The sequence below is a fragment of the Lactuca virosa genome, chromosome 6, assembly GCF_052849685.1.
Source record: "Lactuca virosa cultivar CGN04683 chromosome 6, Lactuca_virosa_CGN04683_v6, whole genome shotgun sequence".
NCBI classification, from domain to species: Eukaryota; Viridiplantae; Streptophyta; class Magnoliopsida; order Asterales; family Asteraceae; genus Lactuca; species Lactuca virosa.
In genome coordinates, this window is record NC_136431.1 from 164,329,370 (window position 1) to 164,336,869 (window position 7,500).

Consider the following 7,500-nt stretch of genomic DNA (forward strand, 5'->3'; position numbering starts at 1 on the left):
ATGCTGACATCTTGGTTAAGTCGGGACGGTTCTTAGTTGTAGTAAGGGGTGGATGTAGCCTGATCAACTACATTTTCTCCGAAGTACAACTATTACATACCCCGGTGAAAACCTCGATGGTCGGTAGACCTAAAAACATACCCCTTTGTTACCAAGAAAAGAACATCAACTCAAATTGCATAATAACTAAAACATATTAGTAGTAATAATAGTTTACTCATACACCTCCTCTCAGTCACCATGGAAGGAGAACACCAGGGCATTCAGTTTCATCAGGTCTTAGTGGCCCACGGGATGATCGAGGATGAGCCTGAGGGAGATCAGGGAGGGGCACACGGCGTGGGTCCCGACGAGTACACGGACACAGACTACGAGTTTGATGGGACCGACGATGACATGGACGAAAAACAAGACTCAGGAAAGGATTCTGCCACATCACCTACCAGTGAGATGCAGCAGGACCACCCCGCCCCCCAGGAAACCCCTCGAGGGAGAATCGCTCTCCGGAAGCTGAGATTGCTGCTCTGCGGCAACAGCTATTTGCCATGGAAGCACGAGCGGTGCAAGCGGGACAGGAGAGAGATGAAGTCATTGGAGAAATGACTGAGATGGCCCAGTTGTTGGCACAACACTTCGGTATATGACCTCACTACCGTCGTCGAGCGCTCCTTAGAGTGTTAGGACTAGTCATATCTATCCATAGTATTATGCTTATGTGACCTATGCTATGTACCATCGACTCTATGTTTAAGTGATTACACTACTCATAGAGTCGTTACGCTGCCGAACCTTTAATGGCACGGGTGGAATGATAACCCTAAAGAGATGGATGGAAAAAGTGGAATCGATATTTGAGATATGTGAATGCCCCGAGGAGGTGAAAGTGAAGTTCGCCGCATGCACATTCGTTGACCAAGCTCTCACTTGGTGGAATGGACATGTAGAGGCCATGACTCTCCCCGTAGCCAACGCTATGCCGTGGGCGGAGTTGAAAGAAATGCTGATGGCTGAGTACTGCCCGCGAGGCGAAATTCAGAAAATGGAGCAAGAGTTATGGAATCTCACCGTCCGAAACTCCGACATAGATGCATACATATCAAGGTTTAGCGAGCTGTCATTGTTGCACCCTGGCATGATTACTTCAGAGGGAAAGAAAATCGAACGATTCATCTGGGGATTAACCTCCCCAATTCAAGGAAATGTAATAGCTGCAACCCTGAAACATTCGACAGTGCCAAGAGGTTGGCCAAGAAACTATACGATCACAACAACAAGAAGGGCGAGAAGCCAGTGGAAACTGAGAGCAATAAGGAGAGTGACAACAAGAAAGGAAAGAACAACAAAAGAAAAGGGAGACAAGGCTCAGAGTCGTCAAAGAAGCAACAGACAGTGACAGTCAATGCTGCAACCACCCCAGTACCCTCCACACCACATGCTCCAGCCTCAGCTAATCCAAGTGCCCCTAGGCAGTATTCTGGGAATCTCCCAAAGTGCAACAAGTGCAGTCTCCATCATAATGGTGAATGCAGGGAGATGCATTGTACCAGTTGCAATCGGAAGGGTCACACGGCAAGGTATTGCAGGACCTATCCTCCCTAGAGCCAACAACAAGGAAACAACAACAACAACAACCGCAACAACAGCAACACCAACAACAGCGGAAATAATGCAGGATCAAGCCCCACCTGCTATGGATGTGGAAAGACTGGGCATATCCGTCGAAACTTCCCCAACATCAACAACCCTGGGAACGGAGGAACAGGAAGGGTGCTAGCTATGGGTCAAGGAGAAGCGGTTCAGGATCCCGCTGTTGTTACCGGTACGTTTCTCCTAAACCATACTTATGCATGCATCCTATTTGATACTGGGGTAGAACGAAGTTTTGTGAGTAATAAATTCAAACACTTGTTAAAACAACAACCCCAGAAGCTTAATGAAACCTTTACGGTGGAAATGGCTAATGGGAAAACAGAATCCACTGGGGAAATCTACATCGGATGTACCCTGACCATGAACCATCACGTCTTTCAAATAAACTTAATGCCTGTTTCCATTAGGAGTTTTGATGTGATTATCGGCATGGATTGGTTAAGCCCCCACCATGCTGAAATTATGTGTCACGAGAAGGTCGTTCGCCTTCGGCTCCCAAATCACGAAACCCTAATTATATACGGAGACAAACCCAACATGAACCTTCGTCTTATCTCGTGCATTAAGGCACAGAAGTATTTACGAAAGAAGGACTTGACGTTTCTAGCTCATATAGTGGATAAGTCCAAAGAAGAGATCAATATTCGAAATATCCCTGTGGCTTGCGATTTCCTGGATGTCTTTCCGGAGGATCTTCCAGGGATACCCCCAGAAAGACAAGTCGAGTTCCGAATCGATCTAGTGCCAGGAGCTACTCCCATCGCCAAATCGCCCTACAGATTGGCTCCTGCGGAGATGCAAGAGTTGTCCAGTCAACTCAGCGAGCTTTTGGACAAAGGATTCATCCGACCCATCTTCTCACCTTGGGGAGCTCCGGTTCTCTTTGTTAAGAAGAAAGACGGTACCTTTAGGATGTGTATTGACTATAGGGAACTTAACAAGCTCACTATCAAAAACCGCTATCCACTTCCGCGAATCGACGATCTATTCGACCAGCTCCAAGGAGCAAGTTACTTCTCTAAGATAGATCTGCGATCTGGATACCACCAACTCAAAGTCCGAGAGGAGGATATCCCCAAAACCGCCTTCCGAACTCGTTATGGACATTATGAATTTGTCGTAATGCCCTTCGGTCTAACGAATGCCCCTGCCGCATTCATGGACCTAATGAATCGAATCTGCCGACCATTCCTTGACAACTTTGTCATCGTTTTCATCGACGATATCCTCGTCTATTCTCGAAGCGAAGAAGAACACGGCAGACATCTCCGACAAATTCTGGAAACCCTGCGAACCGAAAAGTTATACGCAAAACTTTCTAAGTGTGAGTTTTGGCTCCGTAGTGTGAACTTTTTAGGTCATGTTGTTAGTCAAGAAGGGATACATGTGGATCCTTCTAAGGTCAAAGCCATTGAAGGATGGGCGATCCCAACAACACCCACAGAAATTCGCCAATTTTTAGGCCTCGCAGGCTACTACAGGAGATTCATTCAGAACTTTTCCAAAACAGCCAAGCCACTTACCTCGCTTACACAAAAGGGCGTACCTTTTGAATGGACAGATAAACAAGAAGCTGCATTCCGAACTCTGAAGCAAGCACTCTGCAGTGCGCCGGCGCTATCACTACCAGAAGGAACATAAGACTTTGTAGTTTACTGTGATGCGTCAAATCAGGGTTTGGGCTGTGTACTCATGCAGCGTGGAAAGGTGATAGCTTATGCGTCCCGACAACTAAAGACACATGAAGTGAATTATACCACCCATGACTTGGAATTAGGAGCTGTGGTCTTCGCCCTGAAAATTTAGAGGCACTACCTTTATGGTACCAAGTGCACCATTTTTACCAACCACAAGAGTCTCCAGCACATCTTAAATCAAAAGGAGTTAAACATGAGGCAACGAAGATGGGTTGAATTGCTGAACGATTACGAGTGCGAAATCAAGTACCACCCAGGTAAAGCTAACGTAGTAGCTGATGCCTTGAGTCGGAAGGATTACTCGAATCATCGTTTGAAGACTCTCTCCATAACCATCCAATCTCACCTGACCTCACAAATCAGAGCAGCCCAGTCGGATGCCATGAAGGCAGAAAACAGGACGAGCGAAGCGCTACGTGGAATGGAAAAGAATTTCGAAGTGAAGGAGGACAGAGCATATTACTTCATGAACCACATTTGGGTCCCTAAACTTGGGGGATTCAAAGAATTAGTCATGAATGAAGCCTACAAGATGCGATACTCCATCCATCCGGGTTCAGATAAAATGTACTTGGATATCAAGAAACATTATTGGTGGCCTAACATGAAGGCAGAGATTGCCACTTACGTTAGCAAGTGCCTCACATGTGCTAAAGTAAAAGTGGAATATCAAAAGCCCTCGGGATTACTACAGCAACCAGTAATTCTCGAGTGGAAATGGGAAAGGATTACTATGGACTTTGTGACCAAGCTACCCAAGACGACTGATGGTTTGGATACCATATGGGTAATAGTTGATAGATTGAGAAAATCCGCTCATTTCCTGCCAATAAAAGAATCATACAAGATGGAACGTCTGACAAGGACCTATATTAAGGAAATCATGAGACTCCATGGAGTACCAATATCTATCATCTCAGATAGAGATAGTATGTTTACTTCACGCTTTTGGCAATCCCTTCAGAAAGCTATGGGAACACAACTTGACATGAGCACTGCCTACCACCCACAAACGGATGGTCAAAGCGAACGAACCATTCAAACCCTTGAAGATATGCTTCGCGCATGTGTGATAGACTTTGGAAAGTCGTGGGATATCTACTTGCCGTTGATCGAATTCTCGTACAATAACAGTTATCACTCAAGCATCAAAGTCGCTCCTTTCGAGGCATTGTATGGGGGTAAATGTAGATCACCGTTGTGTTGGGCAGAGGTAGGGGACACTCAGTTAGCAAAAGGAAAAACATCAGACAATGCACTAATGGGACCAGAAATCATACGCGAGACGGCCGAGAAGATAATTCAAATCAGAGCCCGACTGCAATCATCACGAGACAGACAAAAGAGCTACGCCGATAAGCGGCGAAAGCCCTTGGAATCCAGAGTCGGGGATAGGGTGTTATTAAAGGTCTCTCCTTGGAAAAGGGTGATTCGTTTTGGGAAACGGGGAAAGCTAAACCCTCGATACATTGGACCCTTCGAGATTCTTGCCCGAATCGGTCCAGTGGCTTATAGACTGCAGCTACCCACTAAGCTTAGCAGTGTGCACCCCGTGTTCCATGTTTCCAATTTAAAGAAATGCTTATCCGACGAAACTCTCGTCATTCCATTAGAAAAAATCGAAATCAACGAGAATCTCCTGTTCATCGAAGAACCAGTCGAAATCATGGACAGGGAGGTGAAGCGTACTAAGCAAAGTCGCATTCCGATTGTGAAAGTTCGATGGAACGCGAGACGCGGACCAGAATTCACATGGGAACGTGAAGACCAAATGAAGCAGAAGTACCCACACCTATTCTCGCATTCTCAAATCTAGCTTTCAAAAGAATTTCAGGACGAAATTCCCTCTAACGGGGGGATGATGTCACAACTAGGAATTTTGATGCTTTGTAACAACAACAATGATAACATTTGTGAACCAAAAATGTGAAAGCATGTATGACGTTAATTCAATAACAACAAACTTCCATCAAACACTTTATACAAGCACTGCAAATAGTCAACAAAGAATTGGAAACCCTAGAAACCCCGGTTTAAGTCCATTTTGGATTAGGATTTTCTTATTTGGGCCTAATGGACCAATAAACTTCCAATTTGACTATTTTGGGCTTAGAACTCCTATATGGACTCTAATTGGACCCACTTTCATTTATTTTAACATTGTGGGCCATAATGGGCCCTGAATGAAATAAAATACCCTAAGGGGGCCATAACAAATCTAATTAACTTAAAAAGGCCATAAGACTCATACTTTGATGTAAATTGGGCCCGTATCTTGGACTTAAGCACAAAAAGCCCAATTTATTTTCTTCCTTCCCCTTCTCTCGGCCCAACTACAGAAATGGGGGGAAGAGTTGACTTTTTACTTGCCACCTCACAATTGTACATGGGGTATCCATGCACCCTTCCTATATTTCCAAGCATCCATCACTTCACACTCTCTTCTCCTCTCTCTTTTCTTCTTCGGCCGAGAACCACAAAGGGAAAGACACACACACACACAATTCACTCAAACACTCTCAAAGAACACTCTTCCTTCTTCTTCATCAAAAATTTCAAGATCTAGGAGCTTTCAAGTAGGATTCTCCCTAAGAGTCATCATCTAAGGTAAGTTGATGCTTAAATTCATGATCTAGCTACTTCATTTCATCAAAAAAATCTCTTCTAAATCTATTCAAACTCGTGATCTTGCATCTTAGAACACATCTAAGCCAAAGATCCACCAAGAAGCTTGTTAGGCCGAGATTTGCATCAAACTTCTTCCATTTTTCTTCTAAACCGAATCCAAAAACTCAAGGTGAGTTCATACCCCTCTCTTTTCGGTTTTCATAAGTTTTATGGGGGAGAATACAAGTAAAATGTGTAGATCTATGTGTATGTGTATGTTATGTATGATTTTATGCATGTATGTGTGATTTTATGTGCTTATGTGTTGAATATGTAAACAAAAAGGGAAGAACACTCGAGATCTATGGCATGAGTAAGAAAACAAACAAGAACTAAGGTATATTACACTAAACAAGTCAAGAAAATTACCCTCCAAGATTATGATAAACATATTGTAACATAAAACTAATTTTTGGGCTTAAATTGTCAAATAAACAAAAGTTGAGTTAAAAATTGCCATTCATGGTTTTCTTAAGGGTCAAAAGAGTCAAATCAGTTAAAACAAATGTTTTTATGAATATTATGCTCTTCAAAGGACTTGAAATGTAAATATTAGCTTAATGGGCTAATTTTTGGGCTTTTCGGCCCATTAAGCCAAAAGTTGCGAAAATCATGACTTTCAAAGGGCTGAAATGGTAAATTCTTCAAAACAGGGGATAAAAAGTTACACAAAACTATTTAAAGGGTTAAAATGCTTTTCTTTTCCAAAAAGGATAAAAAATGTAAAGTTTTTGGATTTTGGGCCAAAGTTGTAAAAATTGCGAAAAGTTTGGACTTTAACCGAAAAACACTTTGCTGGCAGGTCTGAAACAGCCAAAGAATAAGTTTTGAGCTAAAAATATCATTTGAACAAGTCTATGATTCAAAAGTGTCAAGAAAATGGTCTAAGGGTTTAAAATGTCTTTTCTTTTGTATAAAGGACTAAAATTGTTATTTTTATTAAAGAAGGGCTGAAAAGGTCAAACCAATATTTTGAATCAATTATTTTATTTTAAGATATTTGAGTCAAAAGAATAGAAATTTACAACTTACGAAAACAGAATGAAGAATATACCTGTATTTTTAAAAACATCATTATAAACAACCGAACGGTCTCGTGCCGATCCAAAAATAACAATCGTTCAATCAAACCTTCCAACAATTATGCAATAGCTAAAACAAGTAAACATTCAAACTTTGGGCTTGAAAGTTCCAATCATGCTAGTTGGACCTTTGTGATCCATTAACATGACCGTTGGGCCCAAGGGATAATGGTAACCAATGTTATTGGGCCTTCTATGACCCAATTCCATATTAATGGGACCTTCAATGGCTTTTAAGTGCCATTGGGCCTTAGTGGCCCATTAGCATTGCTAGTAAGGTCCAAGTAATCAAATGCGAAATGGGCCATCGTGTCCTTCGTATACCCAACAACCTAAAATAACTCACGGAAGTAGCAGGACTTTGTATTCCTCTTCTCCTCGTTTGCTAGGCTTATGTGTAATCA